The sequence below is a fragment of the Pinus tabuliformis genome, chromosome 8 (assembly GCF_031772625.1).
Source record: "Pinus tabuliformis cultivar Carrire ecotype Pingquan chromosome 8, CPIR1, whole genome shotgun sequence".
In the NCBI taxonomy this organism is placed as follows: domain Eukaryota; kingdom Viridiplantae; phylum Streptophyta; class Pinopsida; order Pinales; family Pinaceae; genus Pinus; species Pinus tabuliformis.
In genome coordinates, this window is record NC_142294.1 from 284,112,249 (window position 1) to 284,136,802 (window position 24,554).

The window sequence follows — 24,554 nt, forward strand, 5'->3', positions numbered from 1 at the left end:
AATTTTAGGGGCGAATGTTCGACCTTAGGCGAAATTAAGGGGTTTTAAATTTTTAGTGGGTGAATATTTTGTATCATAGTACATTTTTACAAATCGCCTCAAATAGCCCACCTTATTATAAGGGAGAGGGTAAAAAAGGTAAATTTAGCCCTTGAAATTAGGAGTTACAACCTTCCATTCGCCCTAATTTTCAAGAATAGGTTTTATTTAAGTGAATCCTATGGGCCAAATACCATATTTATAAAATAGGTATGGTATATTAATAAAAATATAAATAAATGAGAGGTATGGTAAATAAATAAAACATTTTTTATATTTACTCCATAAGTCACCTTATATACATGCAAGGGTGTAAACAAATAAAAATATAAACAAAGTGGAGGTATGGTAAATAAATAAAACCTCTTTTTATACTTACTCAAAAGGTATGGTAAATAAATAAAAATATAAATAAAATAGACGTATGGTAAATAAATAAAACCTCTTTTTATATTTAGTCCATAACCCTCTTTCTATTTATGAAGGTTCAAAAAAGAGGTTTTATTTAAGTGAATCCTATGCGCCAAATACCATATTTGTAAAAGAGGTATGGTAAATTAACAAAAATATAAATAAATAAGAGGTATGGTAAACAAATAAAACATTTTTTTATATTTACTTCATAAGTCACCTTATATTTAAGGACACTCAAAAAATGCGTTATATTTAGGTGAAACCTGTGGGCAAAATACTATGGGCCAAATACCATGGGCTAGATTATTATTAATACCATGCAAAAAAACATTATTAACCCTAATATTAGTATTAATAAAAATAAAAATGGCACATGGTATTGACCCATGGTATTCACGTGGAATGCAGCCTATTTAAATGGAAGAATTAAACCAGCATAGATCCATCTTTACTCTGGATCTACTAAGCCCCGAGAGGGATCAAATATCGTGATATGTAAACTAGCATAGAGTGAAAAAATATTTGATCCCTCTTGTGGCTTGGTCGATCAAGAGTAAAAATAGATGTAATTTAATGTATGTTAAAAATTTTAACTTGGTTAAAATAAAAAATAAAATAAAAATCAATTATTAATTTTATTAATTTTTATAAATTGGTAATAGTAATTTTTAAGCTCCAGGTTTATGATAACCCATGGTAATACCATGGTATTCATGTGAGCATAGACTATTTAATGGGGGAATTCTATCATTGTAGATCCATCTTAATTCTGGGTCTACCAAGTGCTCAGAGGGATAAGTAGATTTCATCCCCCTAAGAGTGGTAGATGTGGAATTAAGATGGATATAGGTTGGTTTTTATGATAATGAAGATATTAAATAGACTTAGGAAATTATATTGTAAAAACATCTTAAGGTGAATGGTTAAAGATACATTTAGTCACTTCACAAAATTTAGTAAAAAATTACCAATATCTCCATTAATGTTGGTTTTTAACTTTTTTCTGATTTAACAAAAAAAAATTCAAAACAATGAAACCTTATCACTCTTTCTGCATCACCCTCGCAGAAGATTTCTCACCATTTTTCAAACATTCTCAATATGATATCTTCATGAAAAAGTTTAGGTACTGATGTTGGATTAGTTGTTTGAAAAATAAGCTGGTTTGTACAACCTTTCATCTTCTATGCTATTCTTAGTTTGTCCTAATGATCTGTAAGGGTTGGAGCCACTGCACCATATCTTCCTAAAAGGTGGAGATTGTTCACCAAAAAGGAAATTAATCTACATGTTACAACGTTGTTAAAAAATGTGAGACCTATGAGGGTAGTGAATTATGCTAATAAGCAATTTAGATTGGGAGAGACATAATTAAATTTTATTATTTAATTGAATATTTTGAATTAAAATAATAATAAATCTACATTTATATATTCATATATTGACTGGAAGGATTCTCACAATGGTCACTTCTTTCAATTAGATCCCCTTCAAGCCTTTGGGATACCTAATACTTTCTTATATAATATAGATGGGGCTTGCTACTTGTTGGCGTGTTGGGGTAAACAAACTTGATGTGTTTTTTTTATCTCATAGTTAGAGTCTATGGCATAAGAAATAAATTTGATAACTTGAAAAAAGTGGTAGCTTGACAAAAGTTGTAGAGAAAATATTAATCTCTCCTACCTTGATAGAACTCGTTGTCAATATCAACACCTACAAGAACTTTGTTGTGGAATATTATCAAAACTAATAGAAGGATATGAAAGATTGTATTGTAAGAACCTTGACAAACACGGCCACTGAAACTTGGAACATTGTTTGTAGGAAGAGAAAATTATGTTTCTCTTTTCCAAACATGTATGTTAGTATATTACAGTTTAATGAATATGTTTTCTTATTATCATATATGGTTTCATACTTTAACAAAACATTCGCCAAGACTTCACAATGTTTTATTATTTAGTAAAAGATTTGCCAAGATCTTACAAGATTTTATAATTCAGTGAAAGATTCTCCATCACTGTACAAGATAATATAATCTGGTGAGAGATTCGCCAAAAAAATTATATATACATATTATATTATTGATAAAATCACATCCCATTTTTCCTATGTATCATGGGGATTAGCCCATTTATTATACATATAAATTTAGGGTGGTTCTTAAAATTTTCCCTAGAACCCACATTGGCCCAGCCCCAAGCTGTTCTCAGTTTGGTTCAAAGAGCGGACTCCACCTCCTTAGCATTACCAGGGCTTGCTCAATATGCCAGAAGGAGGACAATACCCAATTTGTATGTTCTGCTGGTGCAAATCTCAGAGCAAACCAACCACGGACAAAGGTCTGTATGAACAACAAATCAGCCAGATGTTGGCCCCATATTTCCATGACCCAATGTTTTAGTCTTGCTGCAGAGTAGTTTTGTCCCCTAACTCTGCCCACCAAGACTGTCACAGCCATGTCCATGATATCTTACCACTCGAAGTCCTCTTCCTAGTCTATGAAAACCTCTTGCACCTTAGTTTTAACACACCTTAACCTCTTTCCAAGTCTCGGCTCCACAGCTTCTGCGCACCCTTGAGCTCCATCAAAATTAGGGTTAGCAGGATTAGGGTTAGGGTTTGGGGGAGTTAGGTCAGGGCTAGCAGGGAAGGCGTCTGGGAGAGGGGGGACATTCGTGTAGCAGCCAAAGGGGGGAACAGGAGTTGTGGTCGAAATGATGGGAGTTGGAAGGGGCGGAGGCACTCCCTAGTGAGACTGTGAGGGGTAATGTGAGGCGGCAAAGGGTTGGAGGGATGAGAGTCCAGATGAACCAGCCATTGGATCAGGACCTGTGTTCATAGCCATGAAAATTTGGGAGATCGGTGTCAGGGGAGGAACATCAGAGGGCGGCCAAGAGGGCGACACTTCAGGCAGATCGATGACCGCACTGGATGGACTCGTGAGCGGCGGGAGTGGAGCAATGACTTCAGTTAATTCTCTGTTGAAAGGGAAGAAAACCTCAGAACTTGTGTGCCTGCTGAAAATGGATACACCTTCGAGGGGGTCCTCAGAATAGTCTATTAGGTCGGTCTCCATTGTTGCCCTGGGGGTTACGCCAGCTGCCACCATTTTCTAGAGTAACCGTCACAGGAGGGGACCAACCGCTGCGAATAACCGATAAACGATAGGGTTTCAGACACAATCACAGGGAATAAGGAAGGCACGCATCGAACGGGAGGAGTGAAACGGAGTGGAGCCAAACACCTACTGGGAACGAACCTAGCCTAGCATAGACGTGTAGTACCAGTTGTACTGTAGAGACCCTACCCCATGTCAGGTTTAGGTCGTGCTAGGGTTCCTGTCCACAGCTCCATCCTCCCATGGACCTGCTCTAATTCTTCTTGAAGTGGATTATTATATAGTCATTGATCTTAATAAAATTTTATAAAGTTATTAGGCAAATTATCAAATAACAACCCTTGTCATCTCAATACATAGGATTATAAACTAGTGAAGCCATATAAATTAAATGGTTGGTAAATGACTATAGATATCAATCCATAATCAACATCAATCCATAAAAATCATCAAAACACTCACTTCATCATACATTACATTACTTATGTAACCTTTTTCGTGGGATTTCAACAAAGAAAATTTCTAGTTTTCAGATTTTTTTAATGCAAAAACCAAATGCTTACAAGGATTATGGTGACCCTACATATCCATAAAATTGCTTTATAATATGATATCAAAAAATTACTCCCTAATGAATCTTGGTCCATATAACTTGAATCTATAGCTCTAACTATTTTCATCAATAGATTATTGTTCCTCATTACAAATGGCTAGATTACAACCTTCAACTATGAGAATAATGCATAATGGACATAATAACAATCCAAAGACATCACAGATTATGTGCATTTGTATCAAAGGAAAAATGAAGACACGTACCATTACCAATTGCAAATATCAAGGAAGTTTTTATGGAAAATCTAATCAACATTTTCCACTGTTTTTTTCTAGAACTCTTATATATTCATTAGTGCATTCTAAAAGTGGTTACTACATCTCATAATGATTCTACATCTCATAATGAAATACATGATGTCTTAGATGAAATTTGATTCATTGTTATAACATTATACAGTGAAAGCACTATTGCATAACCAAATAAAACTAACATGGAAACTTTTTATTACTCTTTGTTAGCAAACATTATGTCAGGGAAAGACACTAATGATAACAAAACATAATTCTATTCTTACATCTTTGTTATGAAACCACCATTATATCCTCTAGTTTAACTAGAGATAATATCAAATTGAAATTAAGAACAAAAGTGAGTTCTTCACATGGAATATGTGTGGTAAATTAAAACAAAACACCTACATTATAGTCAAGAATATATAATGTGTAGTAAATTAAAACAAAATACCCACATTATAGTCAAGAATCTATAATACAAATTCATGCTTTAATGCATCAAGGTCTAAATACATTTTTCTTAGCCACTATTCAAGATTTGACCCATAACAAATACAATGACTCATTGATAGGTGGGATTGTAGCTCCTCTATCCAACGGCCCTGTCTATTTCGATTGTTATCCTAATTTCTTTGTATATGTTTTCGATGAAACAATTGAAAGTATTCTTCAGTTGCAAATCTAGACAACTGGATTTGACATGGCCAAAAAGAGACACAATATTGCCATACAAACCAGAGGTTGCTTCCGTCATACAAACACCCTCTATCCTACAGTCATACATGCCCCCAGCAAAGAGTCAAAAGCAAGTGTAGTGGTGTTAACAGATTCTCGAAATCAAAAGATTGAACACCAAACTATAAGATGGGAAGATCTTACTTTCCCAGAACATTGGGTGGTATCCAATCCCAAGCCTCCTGCTATAAAGAAAATTACTTCTGCTGATATTAGAGAAGAACCCTCTTCTGCTATTCTTTCTTTCCCTCGAAGATCAACTATTGATAGGCAAAGAATAGACCAAATGTGCAGAAGTTCACCATTGTACAGAAACCCCGAATTTGTAGATACAGCCTGCTCCAGTTCTAGTTCAAACTCCTGTAAACATATTTCATTGTTTGAATTCGCACAATTAGTCAATTTTTCCTCTCTTGAAGTAAAATGTCCAGAGTGTCATTGCCCTGTTAACCTCAGTCATCTCGTTGATATTGTCATGCATGAAAACCATAACCCTAGGACAGGAGATGCTCCACCTACCACTTCTATAAATCCTTGTCCTAATCCTAAATGTTCAGATATACCTTTTCCCCATGAAGCTGAACATATCATGATGATGCATGAGATTACTACTTTGGAAAAAGAGGATCCAAGGTTAACAGCAATCTTCAGCACATTGAGGCCAGCAAAGCCTAGATATGGGCTTGGATTCCTAGAACAAGCAAATGGACTAATCCCTGATTCAAGATTCGACCCAATTCCAAATGATTATAAAAAACCTACTGTAATGGAAATGCAGAAGTTTTTTACATTAATGGATGGTTGTCCCAAACATAAAATTGGAGGTGCATGGATGAAAGCCATGTTAAATTGGGATCTTCTTACTCATCCAGAAGCTGAATCTTTTGGTTCTGCTCATACTATTGAAGAAAAAGTTAAGTTGTCTCATGAATGGAAACAATATATGGAAGAAACAAATTCCTGGATATCTTTTTATTCCTGGAAAAATATGAGACAGACAAAAGATGTTATGATGGCCGATGATAGAGCCTCTACTTCATCACTTCACTCTTGGTCAGCCTTAGATGGTAGTAAGGTTGAGACAGTAACTACCTTCCCTCCCTATAAAGGTATTGTCTTAGGAGAAGGTCAAAATTCTGCAAAGGCCATTCCTATTGTATTAAAGGATGATAACGCCTTGGGAATAGATGGCAGAATTCAGAAGGCCAGTGAACAGCTAAACTGGACAAACACAGCCATTAAAGGTCTGGAGATGAATGTGATAAAATCTGCAGAGGTTAAAAATCAATTTGATGCCATGCAAGTTTCTTTGAATGATGTAAATAAAAATTTCAATGATGTACAATTTACATTTTCAGTTGTTAGAGGATATACTAGAGAATCCTTGGACAAGATAGAAGAAGTAGGAGAAAAAATGGAAGAACAATTCGATTCCACTAAAGGAATAATAAGTGAATTGGCAGGGAAAATAGAAAAGATATCACTATCAAAGATAGACAAACCAGTTCCAAATTCCTTTTTACGCAAAAGAAGCGTAAAGATACAGGACCCAGTCAGACCAGTGGACAGATTTCCATCCTTATTTCCTAAAGAAACGGTAGTATCACAAAAGGAAGAATCTTCAGAACATGTTTCTTTGGCATCATTATTTCAGGAAGAAGAAGAAAAACTAGCCAAGGTTCTTCCCATCTATGAGCCTTTAGAAAATTGGTTCAATAAATATCGGCTCCTGATCTAGCTAGAAAAGGCAAACTTCCAGAGACACATACATTCTTCCTAGAATCCCACAAGGAATGGAATATTGATAATCTTAGCATTGGCCAAATCAGACAACTAATTGATGTAATGTTTTCTGAATATAAGCTAATGTGTCTCAGGGGTAAGAGCGAAATTGAAGCATGCAAGACCATCATACAGTGTTTCACTGGAACACTTCTCAGATGGTGGGAAACAGAATCATCCCTAGCCTTAATAGCTAAGATGGAAGAAGAATTCCTTAAAGATACAAATGGAAATATCATCCATACTGCAGATGGGTCAGTTCAAAGTAATATGATCGGAGCTTTGACTTCAATGATCTTAGAGCACTGGTGTGGCTCTGAAGAAGAATTGGCTGACAAACATGAGGTTATATTAATGAACCTCAAATGTAACAAAATGTCACAATTTGAAGACTTTCACAAAGATTGGGTGAAAAGGATATATGAAGTGAAAGATTCCAAAAATTTATTATGGAAATAGGTATATCTTGCAGCCCTACCATCCAGATTTGTTGATTATATCAAACTGCAAGAAGTGTTTCAATTACCATTCGAATCATATACCTAGGGAGAAATTTATTCTCTCATTACAAAAACATTGGTCAGTTTGTGCACCAGTTCTAAAGTAAATAGATCTTTAGAAAAGTTGTCAAGGCTTCCAGATAGTAAATTTATTTGTAGAAAATATGGTCTAACCATTGATGATCCTTTGGTTAGAAAAAGGAAAGCCAAAAGGTGAGCCAAAAAAGAATATAAGCAGACTACCAAATTCTATAAAGGCAAATCATCAGGAAGAAAAGTCACACCAAGGACCAGAAAGGGACACTACAGGTATGTGCCTAAGACACATTACTATAAGCCTTCCGATATACACTTGCATACTTCCAAACAAGAAAAATGGAATAAGCTTACCTGTTGGCTTTGTGGTAAGTCAAGACATACATCTAATTGATGTCTAGTAGGCGAAGAATCAAAGAAGAACAGAGGCAAGAAAAATCAGCCTCTAAGCAGACAGGACAAAGCTGTCAAAATAGAGACCCAAACACAATGCAAAAAGTGTGGGTCTAAAAATCATGACACAAATCACTGCCCAAATATTTCAATCACAAAACATCTACAGCAGCAACAACTAGAAGAGTCATCTGGTGACTCCTTCAGCTCTTCATCAAACTCATCTGGTGAAGATTTACATGCACATATGCAAGCTTGTGCATGCTCAGACTCAGAAAACTGTGCATGTCCTTATGATTATGATTCTGATTTTTACAGTGAATCCTCTATTGAGGAAACACACATAGCACCACCAAAGGAGAAGGTGTTGATGGCCACAACTGAAGAAGAAGAATTCAAGATTCTTTCTCAAATCCGAGCAATGGAAGAAGGTGATATGAAGGAAAGACTTACTGCAGCTTTCATGGATCAGCTACGTCTATCCAGTTCTTCCAAAAATACTGCCAAAAATCCATTATTTTTTGATGCCTCGTTTGAGCGAAATACCAAATCCTTCCAGAAACATCAACCGCATGACAAGGTTCGCTCACTCACCTTGGGGGAGGTAAGTAGAGAAATACACCATCTTAAATATGAAATTTCTAGTTTAAAATCTAGAATTGCATAATTAGAAAAGGGAAAATAGCTTGAAAGTGTTCCAAATTGGAACACTACAACCTCCTACCAAAACCCGAATATAGAAATCATTGAAGGGCAGAAAGATCCTATTCTGGGATTCAGAGAGATGAGGATCATGGCTATTGAATATCAACAACACCATGTAAAAATAAATCTTTGTATACAAGGAGAAATGTTTTCACTAACTGCACTATTAGATTCTGGTGCAGATGTAAATATCTTAAATTCAAAAGTTATTCCAGCAAAATACTAGATTAGTGCAGAAAGGAAAGTTGTTGGTTTGGGGAATAAAACACTCAGATATGAAGTACCAAAAGCTTCTGTATGTTTTGACCAACATTGTATAAAGCTTAAGTTTGCAGTCTCAGATATACCCGTTGATTGCATTTTGGGTAATATCTTTCTAGCCGCAGTTGAACCCCATGGTTCAATACGATTAAAGAATAATAAAGTTGGCTACTTCATTACAGTCCCAACTTCAGATGGAAAGTCAAAAAGGATTGAAATGCCTTACATCACAAGCCCAAGGATTTCAACCATGGTCTAGACAATCAGGGACTTGGACAGAGCCGAAGCAAAGTTAACAGATCTAAAAGATCTGAAGTCTTCAATACAAATTGAAGAACAATTGAAAAGTCCTCTAAACAAAAAGAAAATTGCTGAGCTCAAAAAGACAATAGAGGATGAATGATGTTCAGAAGAACCAAATGCCTTTTGGCATCGGAAACAGCACACGATTGAATTACCTTACAAAACAGAGTATGCTGGGAAGCCATGCAAAAGTAGAGCAATCCCAATGAACAAAGAGTACAGGGAGTTGTGTGAAAAAGAGATAAAGCAACTCCTGAACAGAAGACTCATCAGGGAATCTGACAGTCCTTGGAACTGTTACGGATTCTATGTAAATAAAAGATCAGAATAGGTTAGAGGCATCCCAAGGCTTGTAATCAATTACAAACCTCTGAACTCTGTTCTCACAGATAATACATATCCTATCCCCCACAAAGGTGATTTGATAGGGAGGATAGCGGGAGCAAAAATATTTTCAAAATTTGATTTAAAGTCAGGCTTTTGGCAGGTTGCCATTTCTGAAAAAGATAAGTTCAAAACAGCCTTCAGTGTGCCTGTGGGACATTACGAATGGAATGTAATGCCTTTTGGATTGAAGCATGCTCCCTCTAAGTTCTAGAAGGTGATGGATTCCATCTTCAAACCTTACTTTGATTGGCTCCTGGTCTATATTGATGAAATCTTAATTTTTTTTCGAAAAATATTCAAGATCATTTCAAGCATGTACAGATATTTGTACAGTTGGTAAAAAGAAATGGTTTGGTTTTAAGAAAAAATAAAATAGAGGTATTCCAAACCTCTGTAAAGTTTCTTGGCCATACCATATTCAATGGCCAAATATCCTTGTAGAAACATGCATTAGAATTCTCTGAAAAGTTCCCTAACATTATTATTGATAAAACCCAGCTTCAGAGATTTCTAGGATGTCTAAATTATGTGAGTAACTTCTATCAAGATTGTGCAAAGGATAGAAGTTTGTTAAATCAAAGGCTCAAGAAAAATCCACCTCCATGGACTGAGGCCCATACCAAAGTTGTTCAACGAATCAAAGGTAAAGTCAAGACACTGCCTATCCTTTATGTTGCTGATGACAATGCTTTCAAGATCGTAGAATCAGATGCAAGCAATATTGGTTGGGGAGGCATCCTCAAACAGAAAAAGGAAGGTGCAGAACAAATTGTACAGTTTGCTTCAGGAACTTGGAATCCAGCGGAACAAAATTATTCTACTATAGAGAAGGAAGTTAAAGCCACCTAGAATTGTATAAATAAATCTGAGGTAAATCTTGTAAATAAAAAATTCCTGCTAAGGATTGATGCCTTGGCTATGAAAAAAGTCTTAACCAAAGACATTAAAAAGATGGGAGAAGCCAAGTTTGCTCGGTGGCAGGATTTGTTCACCAACTTTTATTTCAAAGTGGAGCATATTAAAGGGAAAGAAAATTATCTGCCAGATTTTATCAGTGGAGAATTTATTTATCCAGCTAAACATGTGATGATAATAGTAACAGAATGGGATCAAGGCCAACAAAAAGAAGTGCTTAGAACAATTCCAGATAATCTTAGTTGGTCAGAATACAAAGAAAGTTGGAAGCCTACTTGGCAATTAAGAAATACAAAAGTATTAGATGCTAATCTCCAAGCACACACTGATATATTACATCTAGTACCTGAAAGAAGAGTGTACCCAAAAGGGAGCAGATGGATCCATGATATGGTCTATTCCAACAGCATAAATGCTGCAAGCCAGGCACAAGATGCTCTTCTACATGACTTTCATGATTTGACTATGATATGGTCACATGGGGGAACTAGAAGTGGGGTCTATGAAAGATATTTTTCAATAAATCGAATGAGGAACACTTCTTGGCCTTTTCCAACACATAATGCAGCACTATGGCCCGGAAAGGACCCCAGCCTCATCTTTCTAGACACAGTCTATGATTTCGGCATCTATAAAAGATTGTGGTGGGACATACTAAATAAAGACAGCAAAGAAGAAACCCACTACACTAAGATAAAGTTTGGAACTACAGGAATCATGCAACGGAACCAACAAAGTGATTGGATGCGGGATTGGTGGACTGATTATGGTATGAACAGAACAGGCATAGATCCTGTTTACCATGAATCATGTGTTAGAATGGGGTGTGATATATGTTTTGAACACAATATTCCTGATTTCTTCCATTCTCCTTATGATACCGTTAAAGACATGTTTTCTCTCCCAGATCGATATCCTTTTTGAGATAACGAGGTGTTAAAAGAACATATGAACAGACATCACCAATGGCTTATTCTCACAAAAATTAAGCATCAAATTATATTAAATAAGCCTATTATTGTGAGAAGGATTTTTACCAAGGCTTGGGATGAAAATGTGTATAAAAAGTTTTGGTTTCCTGAAATTACCATTTTTTAATTTAATTTTGGTTCCCGTGGACTTGTTCGTAAAAGTCTCCACAGTGTAAAAATGATGTCGAGTCACAAGGACAATTTGTGACCAGATTTTCCCGTGGGATTTTCCTGTTCAAAAAGCATCCACTTTGTACATTTTATTCTCCGTAGATTTGTAATAATCTTCAGTGATGAGACTCGGAGCACTTCTCCGACTTCTGGTGCGCTTTGAGCCACATCTCGTGATCTGACAGATTCATTCAGTACCAAGTTTGTCGTCCCGTTGGTTGGATGCTTGTCCCCTCCTTTACCTATATAATAAAGGGAGTAAGGCTCATCTGAGGCATTCGGAGTTTGAAGAGTTTTAGAGTCGAGAGATTTTCCTGCTCTGCAACTGCGGACTGCGGTCTGATCTGCTTGCATCACGAAGAAATCTCAAAGTCTTAGGTGATCTGAGAAGCCTGCGCATCTATGTGTTCGGCACAAGTGAAAACCTAAAGTAATTCAAAGTGCCAATTATCAATCAATGATAATAATAACATCAATACATAAGTGATGAAGTTATGAGTTCCAAATATTTGTGAAGTGTAGCACGTCTCTACAGGATGCTCTAATCTGACGAAAAGCAGAGGCCTTATATGAAAAAAGCTTATTGACGTCTCTATTTATAAAAACCCTTTATTCTATTAAGAAAATATTCTTCAGTGGACTTGATTTAATGCACTGAACTTATGTAATTTGCAAATTTTGGAAATATTTCAAAATTTAATTATGAAAGAAAAACATTCTGATCATAAAATTCCACGATAATTTTCAAATCTACAATCAATATAAAAATGCCCTACTATTATATCTTTAAACTAACCAAATAAATTTTAAAATGAAAAATTCTCCACTAATTTCAGTAAGACTCAGACAACCATGTACGCTAAATTTTAACCAGCCTCAAAAAAATCTCTACGAATTTCAGTGAGCTTCATACAACCATGTAAACTATATACTATTTTAAATAGGAACAAAAGTACCCGTTACCCCATTCTATTGGATATTTAACAAAGAAAACCATTGCAATAATCCAACGGTTATAAATATTTCATTTAATTCAAAAATCAATCGAGTGCAAATAACCAGACTTGAAAATATTGCAGTTAATTATAGTTGTGCACCACCAATCAATTTCTCGATTAACTATGAGAAAGAAGTTATTAAGTCAAAGTCCATTAACATGTAATTATGTCAAACTCCATGACCTTGTAATTAATTGACAGAAACCTTTACCTTGGTACAAACTCGTGTACATATTAATCGATTCCGGTAACTTTTAACTTTTTAACTTTATGTACAACCTCACCATGCATTTAAACTGGTGCAGTATATTTTATGTATCAAATTTTATAAACATATATTTGATTCCAATAATTCTTTAATTACTTTTTTATTTATCATTCTTTAAATTTCATAACTAATCAAACCTATAGTTTAAGTTTTAAGTCTTTGTGGTTGTTTTTTTGTTTTAAGTTTTTGTGGTTGTTTTTTTCCTTTTTGATATGGATATATATTTTATTTTATAAATTATAAATTTGAATTATATAATTTATATATTTTAAATTTTTTTTACAAATTATAAATTTAAATGGTATAATTTATATATTTTAAATGTTAAAAAAAAAATATTTATATATTAAAAAATATATTTTAAATAAGAAAATATCACAAAATTGTATTAAAAAAAAGTAATTACACAAAACCTTTATTAAAACAATTACATAACTTTGATACATAAAGTTTCATATACTTTTAATCCAATCCAATAGCTTTCGGCTAAATAAAATAAACTTACATGCACATTCAATACATCCCTAAATTTTAAGATATCAAATTTCATATTCATTTAGTATTATTTATATATTATGATTAAGTCAAGTTTCATCGCCCTTTATTTAAGCAATTACCATAATTTTGAGATATCATGTTATATTGCATCTAACTGATTGCAATAACTTTTATTTACGTTAAATGCTAATGTAACTTTACATCTAGTTTGATATCTAATGACAAAGATTAATATTGATTACGGAAAAACATTAGGTACAAAATATTATATACAAATTGGTAATAAAAGGTAATATCCATAATATGATAATGGAGCATGCTATGCATAAATTGAGTTGGTAACTTTGAAAATATTTTGGAAGAACTTTCGTGAGTGATGGGTATTTTAGTATGGATATTTGAAGAAATGAGTGATGGGTATTTTAGTATGGATATTGGAAGAAATGAGTGATGGGTATTTTAGTAGGGATATTTGAAGAAATTAGTGTGGATATTGATGTCGAGAAAAGGATTAAAGTTTAAATGAGATGAGATAATTATAAAAAAGTATATATTAAACAGGTTTAGAGACTTAATGTTGGAGGATTATTCAAAATGGTTGTAATATTTGATCACATATTATAGGTTGAGTTTATGTCATGATTTTTTTAGGTTTTAGAGGAAAATTCATGTTGTTAAATTTCTCTCACCTAACACAATCACATAATTTTGAACTTCATTCAAATAAAAATTGAAACATTGCACATGTTAAAGGGAAGATGACAATTCCAAAATATTTCAATAAAATATAACTTTGAGGGAACACCACAAGGCAACAAAACCTCTAATGAATGTCACAATGTCAAATAACTATTTAGGAACATATCAATTCAACATAAGTAATCAAATATGAATGTTGCAATGTGGCATTCACTGGCATCATCTCAATTAAGCATAAACCTTTAGCAACATGATGTAATGGCATGAAGAGCATCATTACAGGTATGCCAATGAAAACCCAAGGTGATGATTGATAATGATGTAAGAGGAGTAATAGGTACATGTATGAAGACTCATAATTAAATAATGGTTAATGAAGCATATATAAGAAAGCTTTCATATAGAATTGACAAATACAATGGATGACAATCCATGTTCTCCAAAGGATGGTAATGTTTTTAAATGGATTTCAACTTGTGTTAATGCTTGTAGGTACTATAAAGAGATCAAAGGAAAAGAGTGAAGAAGGAAACAGATTAAAGAGAGCAATAAAGACAAAAAGGAAGAAGAAGAGGAGAGTAGTTCAAAGGAAGAAGTGAAAAAAGAGAAAGGGGAGTATGGGGAACAACTCTTACTTTATAATTATGAATAATCTCTAAATAATATAATGGGTTTTTATAAGGTAGCTAATTTTAGAAAGTCTATGTATGAATATATATAAAAAGAAATGAAGGATGCTTGTTAGCCCCATGTTAACCTTAAAACCCCTTATTGACCTCTATATATTAAGTGATTACATTTATATTGTTATATTATTATATAGACTAGAGCCCTTCATGATCCCATTTTATTATAATTGTACTTTGTCTTCTATACATATACTAAAGATACCTAGCCTTTGGATTATCAATTTTTTTCTAATACATTATATTCATTGTAAAAAGAGGTTTCCCACTTTCGAGAGGGATGTAATTATCAGTTTCTTATCATTTTTAATGTGCAATATTCATAACATTTGGTATGTGAACTTAAGATCCTAGTATTTTTCTGCTTCAAATGAGTCATCTTGGAATTTTCACTATAAATTCTTTTCTGAGATGCTTCAAATCGAAATTTTTTGAGAAAAAATGAGGAGATATATAAAAGACCATTTTGTTAAAATTTTGGATCTTGGTTCACTATGCTTTCTGATATATGATATGAGGATGTTAGGGTTCATAAATGCTCCTAAAATTAGTTCTGAATGGATCAAATTGGAATTCTCATTATACAACTTTTAGGAATGTTTTTGTTGGGTCCTAGAATTAAAACCTTTTTCACCATCATCTCCTCACCCTTTCAATCACTTTTACCCTTATAATCACATTCTCTTACTCCATCATGTTGAATTGTGTTTCTATGGTTGGCCTTCATAACATATATTTTAATCATTTATATATTTATTAAGGGACATTCTTTATGCTCGAAAGAAAATTATATTATTTGTATTTGTCAAAGAAAATTAGAAGGCTTGTTCTTCATGTTCTTCCAAAAGAGAAAATTTGAATTTGTATTATGTGTCATGGATCCATAAGATGTCCAAATAGGCCCTCCTTTGATCAAGTTATCTCTACCCCAAGAGGAACCTATTCAGAGTCATGAAAGTGTGTATAAATAGGTCATTTCATCTTCATCTAAAGGTAAATATAGACCTCTTCTTCATGATTGTCTGAGGCAAACAAAGGGCCTAATCTAAGGCTATATAAGAAATCTAAGGAGTAGGATGAAGAAGTTAAGGATCAAGGTAAGGATTCTATGGAGTAGGATGAATATTTGTGCTGAACATAATCTCTTTGAAGGGGCCAAGATTTATCTTTATTAAGGCATCAAAATTTTATAAGGCATCTTTTTGTGGTTAGACCGAATTTCTATGTAAAAGAGATGTTGAATTTCAGACCTTGTTATAGATTTTTTACTGTGTTTTTGTCGAGGGTTGACTTGGCTTATTGGTTGATTATCGAGCTTGTCATCTTACTGGTCAATTTGTCTATGATCTTGAATTTGATGTCTCTCTTGTTGAATTGATTCTATAAGGAAAGGATTGTTTGGTTTTCCCCATGTGGGTTTTCCCAGTGAAAAGTCTTATTTTCTTATGTGGATGTCTCTTTATGATCCTTATGGAATTTTTGTTTTGTTGTTGTGCTCCTCTATGTAATTGATTTATGATGGAAAATATCACAAGAAAAGGATTAACCTAACTAAATTCATAAGAAGCAATTATCATTCTAGAGAATTCAATGAAATTCAACATGATGTCAATGGAATGATGAAACAGAAGCTTGAAAATAAGTAATTGGAGTAATTCTCTAGGGCTCCTTTTTTTCAACTAGCCCTAGATGCCCTAATATAAGAATCAAAGGTCAAGAATTGACCTCCTCAATATAAGGAATAAAGTCGGGTGTGAAGAAAGGATTACTTGAAAAGTATTTGTCTATGTTAAATAAGGTTGAATAAACTTCATAGCCTATCCCAAAAGGTTTAAAGATCATTGAGGATTATGTCGCAAATCCAAATATAGTATTTGTTCCAGCACTAAACATAGAAATATCTTATCAATGGCCTTAGAAAAATCTAAAAAATATGAAATGGTAAAAGAGCCTATCTACAATTTTGTTTTGGAATATAATTTGTTCTTGTCTTACAGTGAGGCTACAATATTGATCACATACCAGAGGATCTTATCTTGTTTATAAGTATATAATCTTGTGAATAAATATGCACTTTACTAAGTTTTTGTGACTAAGGACATGAATATAAGAAGGTCGAAAAGTATCTCCATAAGAAGAAAGGACTAAGAACCTCATATATCTATATCAGTAGGCCAAATGCCTCGGACCTTGAAAAGGTCGAATCTAACCTCATATCAGAAGGCTGAAATGTCCAAGGAACTATTTCACTGGAGCCCAAAATCCTCAAGAGATCTAAGGCACCTCATATTTAGATAATAGGCCTTATAGAATCCAAAGGAGGCTCAAACAAAGATATTGTTGATCTTTTGCAAAAGAACGTGCACCTTTTAAAAATTGAGATTCACTGTTTAATAGGAAAATTTTGTGTACACTTCAAATATATATATCTCAAAGATAAAGGCAACGTTATTTGTAAAAGGTACGAAAAAGGTATCAAGACAATAGTACACCTTAGTCTATTACAGTAGGCCAAGGAATTTCAGGAAGGTGAAGATGCCTCAATAATGGCCTCATAAGTTTGAAATACCTCAGAATTGTATAAGGACAAATATGACCACAGTGACTGAGATAATTGAAATAAAAGCATTATATTTCTATTACAATGATTAAATTGAAGAAGTCGAAGTCACTTCGGAAGGAACAGTCAAAAGGAACGAGCCATGTCTGAAGGGTGAAGTATTGAGACCATCAAAGCCAGAACTCTAGAGTTCAATGCGTGGAATACTAGGTATGTATTTGATACAGTAATCCTATTTGAGATCGTGTTACCTAGATAACATTATTTTAGAATATATCTGTCAATAAAGACCAAGCGCAACTGAAATTTGATGGAAAGGTTTGTATCGAAGTTTCTACTTGGACTATTCACTGAGCTAGTCATAGGACTATAAGGGTCTTTCAAGAAAAACTTTGAGGATAGTTATGATAATTGAAGGATTTCTTCTTCATCAATGAAATTTACAAATAATATTAGATGGTAGCATAGCCACATATGACCTTTATACACGTGTTGAAAGTTTAAATAATGAACTTGATGATTTCCTTCAAAGATATTGTAGAAAAAGGACATTACTTTGATGCTACAAGCTTGACTGCACATTGTTAAGACAAGATCTAGAAGATGTGAAGTCGTCCTTTAAGGACCACAATGTACTCTATCATTTTATAGGAAGTAGAGTGATTTAAGAACGATTGTTAATATAATAATAGGCTAAGAAGTTAAAAAATTTACCATTACTAAATTTAAAGATGTCACGTGATCGATCCTATTGTTGCAAAGAAAGTATTGATAAAATGAAAGGTCTTGAATCTATTGTTATGAATGTTTAGGTGTTGAATATAATGTTAAGAACAAAATTAAGAATTTTTATCTCCGCACATTCAAATGAAGACAAAATGTTGCTGCTACAATGATTTTGAGAAAGTGGAGTTACTTGGTTTGGAATAACCAAGGATCATAAATGAACATCCCTCATTGATTAATCATGGATCAAGGGCATTGTGATTCTATTGTTTTGAATATCTATAGTTTATAAACCCTAGCAAGAAATAAGGCTTAGATAAGAAAACCCCTAGAGATTGTGGACAAAAAAAACTTTTTTGTTGAAAGAAGCAACCCGAGATCTTAAGAAATCAAATCATGATGATGATATAATGACGTTGATAAAGTTTCTAACTCGATGCAAGAAATGATAAGATTAAGAAGTAGTTGAAATTACCTCTATCTTCAAAAGATAAGTATTATGTTGGGTGTGTGTAATATTCTTTCCACGTGTCATTTTTATTTTATTCGAACCCAATAATAATTGGATGGACCCAAGGCTGGGGGGCGGACCCTCGTATGGTCAGTGGACCTACCCATGGTTTTGTGCATGGTTTTTTCACAAGGTTTCTAGGAATGGTGGTTTTTTTCCATGGTATTTGTAGATCCGACCAAGGAAACTACGGTTATGTTCTAATACAGTTAGTGGATTAGGGTTTATGAATGCTTCAGCTTGTATAGTTATGTATTGTAACATTGAAAGGAATATAATGAGAAATCAATCTGGTATTCTCAATTTTCGGATGCAGGGGAAAATCTGCATATATTTATTTTTTTTCGCCATTGTATATTTTTCTATTTTAAGAATTCTTTTGTAGGTAGTTTATGCACAGGGTTAAAACCTACATCTGGTATCAAATTTGTTTCAGCTTCAAGGGAACACTTTTGCTACTGAGGGGTTTCACTCGGGCATGTGGTAAACCTTGTTACAATGGGATATTTTTGGGATCGATTATTGTGGTGGAAGAAGATGGTGAACAGTGGAAAGATAGATATCAAGAAATTCAATGGACGAAGTTTTGAGTTGTGGAAGCTTAAGATGAAGGAACTGTTGGTGGAGATATATCAGTGGATCGTTGTAGATCCAGGTACGACACCAATAAAATTTTGGACAAAAGAATGGGTGAAGTTAGATAGGGAGGTGAAGAGCATAATACGATTGTGTCGCTCAAATTCAGTATTGTTGAATGTATCAGGAGAAGCTATGAAGAGGATTTTGGGACAAGTTAGGGACTTTGTATCAATCTAAGTCTCTGGTGAAAAAATTGTTCCCGAGGAAAAATATCTATAACCTTAAGATGAAGGATGGAGACTCGATGATAGAGAATTTTAACACCTTCAATATTGTGGTAATTTAGTTGTTATATATTGATATTAAAATTTCAAACAAAGTGTAACAGCTCTGGTGAAAATTCCATGTAATAAAAGTTAATAAAGGAAAAATAATAACCACGGTTGATGGGACACTTATTCCAAGCTAAATGTTGGGCAAGACATCCTAGTGTGGGTGTTCATTTGGTTATTAATGGCTAAGGAAATGGTTAAGGCTTTGGATAGGTAAAATGGAATTTTTGCACATATATTTATGAAAATAAAGGAAATTGGGAGAAAAGAGAGGTGAAAGGTCACAGGTTGCATGTGAGGAGGAAAATGAAGGAAAATAATGAAAAATGAAGAAAGTAGATGCCTCATTCATAAAAAGGCTTCGCAGGATCAGACGGTACCCTTTTGTCGATTCAGTGTTGGATCTCTCTCATTATTCTCTCTCTCTCTCACATACTCTTGGATACTTAGAGTTTTCTTAGAGCACTCTTGGAGGGTGTGGCATACTTGGATTTTGGGGCAAGAAGGAAAAGGAAGAGTAGGAAATCATAACAGGACATCAGGATCAATAGCTACAGTGGGATTTGCTTGCAAGTACCTAGTTTCATGCATGTTTTTCTCACTATTTTTGGCATGCATGGTATATACATGTGGATTTTTGGTCATGATCTATCACAAACATAGAAGATTGCCTAGTTTGATGGTGGATTACCTAGCCTTTCCATTTCTTGGATAGCCATGGAGATTGTGGGTTTATTTTCCTTGTTTGTTTTGGTTGGTTCTCATGTTTCCTTAGCTTGGGTTGAGTTATTAGTTCCTCGAAGCCTTGGTTGGATAAACACTCTAGCAGCCCTATAATAGCTTGGGTTGAGTTACTAGTCCTGGAAGCCTTGGTTGGACAAAAGCTCTGGAAGCCCTTGGTGGGTTGACTCACTAGTCCTGAAAGCCTTGGTTGGACAAACGCTCTGGAAGTCTGATAGTAGTTGTGGGTTGAGTTACTAGTCTTGGAAGCCTTGGTTGAAACAAATGCTCTAGAAGCCCTGAAAGGCTTCGATTGAGACCAATCTAATGATGGTTTTGTAATTTCCAACCATGAGGTGCAATCACTATTGATAGGTTGAGGTGGGTGGCCTATGGAAGCCCAGAATGGTTTCGAATTGATGTGTTCTATGAGATCACACATTCATGCTTGGAATATGGCATGGGGGTGAATTACTGAAGAGATATTCGGCTCAGCCATTCTACGGTCAGGTGGAACATGGAAGTCACATCCCAGGTTTGGATTTTTCATCATCAATATGAGGTTATTTCTCCTTGTATTTCTATGAGTATTATACTGGTTTATAGGTGGACCATATGGATATGATTTCATTGGTGTTTCTGTTGCTATTATGCTGGTTATATATATGTTTTATGACAGTGGTTATGTATGCCTATCATAATGTTTTTACTTGTAAATGAATGAGCAATGTATCTAAGACCTAATGGATGAAATTGCAGTCAATGTGTTAAGGCATCAATGTCTCTCAGCGATTCTCAGCTAAGTATGAGACCCCTATGCTCAGATCTATTATTTACACCTGTGTATTACATATTCGTGATATGTTTGACAAAATGCCTGGCATGGCTAGTAGGGGTCTAGTCAAGCTTATTCAAGTAGTTTCTTTTGCACTATCATTTCCCTGTTATCTTCCTATTCTGAAGATTCCATTCTATTCTTGGCAATGACCTTGGCTCTGGGCCAAAAAAAGTGTCTCAAATCGTGGGAACGTTGGCACAACATTGTGCCAAAAATTCCCAAGATGCTGGCTTACATGCCTCTTAGAGCATCTAGAGGTTCGTGGACGCTGGCATGCCCATAACATGAGAGCGTCCATAGGTCAAGTGGTCCAAAAGCTTAGTGGGACCCAGGGGCTGATTGGCAAAAAGGTTGGATTGGTTCATGAGCATCCTAGTTTTGATGTTGAATGTATGTATGGCATGTTTCTGTCGGTTCCACTTCCTTATCATGACTTAGGAGGTTGAATCATATCATGGTGGCCTCTCGTCACATGTTTACCCCAATTAGTCAGTTGCTTTGGTAGATTTTGGAGGAGGGTGTTACAGAGTGTTATTAGAGCATGGTTCACCCCTCGGACTGGATGTGTTGTGTGTTGGCCATGCATGCATGTTAGTTGCATGTGTGTCCCTTACACGTGCATTCCATGTGATTGTTGCATTTGCATATTGTTGATAATGGTTGTAGTGATGTCGTCATGTGGAAGTTGATGTTGTTATTATGGAATGCATCGTCATGAGTATATAATTAGTTACATATTGTTATATTTTTCTTACATGCATCATTATTGTATGCTTGGTTACATTATTATATGTTTGGTTGCATTCTTGTATGCTTGGTTGCATGTATCATTCTTGTATGTTTGGTTTCAAGTATCGTTCGTTCATGCTTGATCATATGTGTTTATGCATGTGTGTGGTTGGTTACGTGTTGCTTATGCATGTTCATTTTTGCATGTGGTTAAGTGTAAAGTGATGTATTGGTTATCATCATGCATGAGGTCATGGTATTTGTTGTTGATAAGGTCATGCATTGATGACTAGACCCTAGCTAGAATGATGGTTGAATGGCTATATACTTATATGTTATGTTTCTATATGTTGTCATGATTATGTTATACGTGTATCATGTTGATTTCTTGATCTTGCAAACAAGGTATCCTCCCCGAGTTATACTAAGGTACATTGGTTTATTGTGATTTTTTAGCTAACATGATATACCTTGCAGGAAGAAATATCAATTGGCTAGCAAGATGGTAGACTATAAAGACTCTCCCTATGAATCAGAAGAGCAGTATGGTGTTGTAATATTCCAAATATAAATTTTATTGAGATAATCAAAGACATGCACAGAAATAACAACATGATAAATTTCAACAAACAACCATAAATAGAAAAATGCTCTTGAACACCCAAAATGACGAATTTTATTATAAATAAACTTCTGGAGTACAACAAAATTGGAAGGATAGCACTTGGGCTTTCTCAAGGCAAGATAGAAGCCTCGGGTGATCAATCTACTAATTCCCAACTACTTCAATAGTTTGACCCTCTAGAAATCTATTATGGCCTAGATTTTCTACATTTCTCGCTGATTTCGCACCCTAAATTGGCCCCTCAAAATTTCCTACAAAATCATGTATATTTTTGGATGTGATCCTTGTCAAAAACCCAAAAAAACCCAAAAATGGTTTTATCTAGTTTTAACCCTCCAAATTCGACCCCAAATAGTTTGGCCCTCCTCAAATACTAGAACGCTTCACCTGTAGTAGAAAATGATGAATTGTTGCTCCAAAATTCTAGAAATCTCCCCAAAATATCCCTCCAAATGAAATCCTAGCAGATCAACCCCTAAATCCTCCAACCGACACTCCACACAATAATCACCCAAGAGAACTACACAGGCGTGTGAGAGATGACACAGTAGCAAGCTTCAGCAATTCATACAGCAATGAGGGATTCCCTTTTGCCTCCAAAAATCTCCATCTGTTGGTTGGAATATGATCAAGAACACCCCTGTAGCAATAGAGAACCCAACTTCTAGTACCAATCCTCCCAATGATCGTGTGGCCTCTCCCTCTGCGTCTCAGTTAAACTAGAATGGCATAGTGTTATGTGATGCCTCTCTCCCAACCTCCAAATAAGATAGAAATCCTTCCTAGGGTAGCACTCAAGGTCCATTGAAGAGAAGGTTGAGATTGACTCCTTGGGAAGTTCTTGTGCTAAGAAGCACTTGTAACTCAGTTGAACTGCTAGAATAACAATGGCTAATCAAATGTCAAAAAGCCACCAAAATGAGAGCCTCACCTTGTCAGGCGGTATAAATGCAAGATTTACACCAACATTTAATTTGTCAATGCGGATAAGTAAACTTAGAGGTGTAGCATAATATATGCCTGAATACAACTTGAGGGATCTGTTAAAGGAAAACCAAACTCTTGCAAGAAATTCAAAAGGAGCATCATTCAGGAAAAATAAACAAGACTCTTCAAAGCAAAGTAAACACACTCTAGGAATCTACTTATGGCTCCTATTCTGGGTTGAGTTGACTCCTGCAGTAAGTCTTCCTCAGTTGTCCAGGGGACAAAGAAATGTAGGCCCCATTCAAAAGAATGTGATTCAAGAAATAAAGAATGCAAAACCTCTTAAAAATTATTGCTATGTTGCAAGCATGAAACTAGAAATCACACGACAACTTCATTCCAACTAATCTAAGGAAATAATTGAATGCTTTAAAAAGAATCAAGATAATAATGCACTGCTTCTCTTAAAGACAATTCAATACTTTAGTTGTAAGAGAAATATGCAATAAGAACCAATATATAATTCATGTTGTTTACCTTGATCTTATTAAACACTTCCTTATAATATCTGCAGCATGTAATTATAATGAAGAATTTTGTGAACATTTTGTCAACAAGATTCACAATTTTCCTTATGTTGATCTTGGCATTTGCTTGCAAAAGTGCAGGAATAAATGTTTTTTCTGCAAAAGTGCAGGAATCAATCTCATATAATTCAAGGGAAATCATGAATACATGTTAAGTGAAGTTAACCAGAATTCTTGCTCAGCAATTATTTCACCATTGCGTTCTGGAAATAAACTTTGTTATGCAGCAATGAGATCAGGGTAAATATTTGTAATAATAAATAAGAGACACAGTTAAAACATTCACCGTTTACTTTAGTTCAACCTTTATGAAAATACATCCAAAAGCATTGATATTAAACTTAAATAACCAAAGCAGTAAAATAAATCTTTTGGAATGAAATTGAAAATTAAATGACTGAAATAAGAGCTCTGAAAAGAAATTTCATAACGAGAAATGCACTAGTGCAGGCAACATGCTTGGACTGGCAACATGCTTGTACTGATCTTGCAGAAATGAAATCAATCATGTAAAGGAAAACTTATGTAAATTGAAATCAAATACTTCTAAGCACTATGCAAAGAAAAATGTAGCAAAAGAAATTAAGATGTTTGGGGAAACAGACTGGCTGGTGGGCCCAACCACCCAGCTCGTTGCCCTTGCAGCAATCAAATCGCAGCCTTAAATATTTAGGAGAAACAAG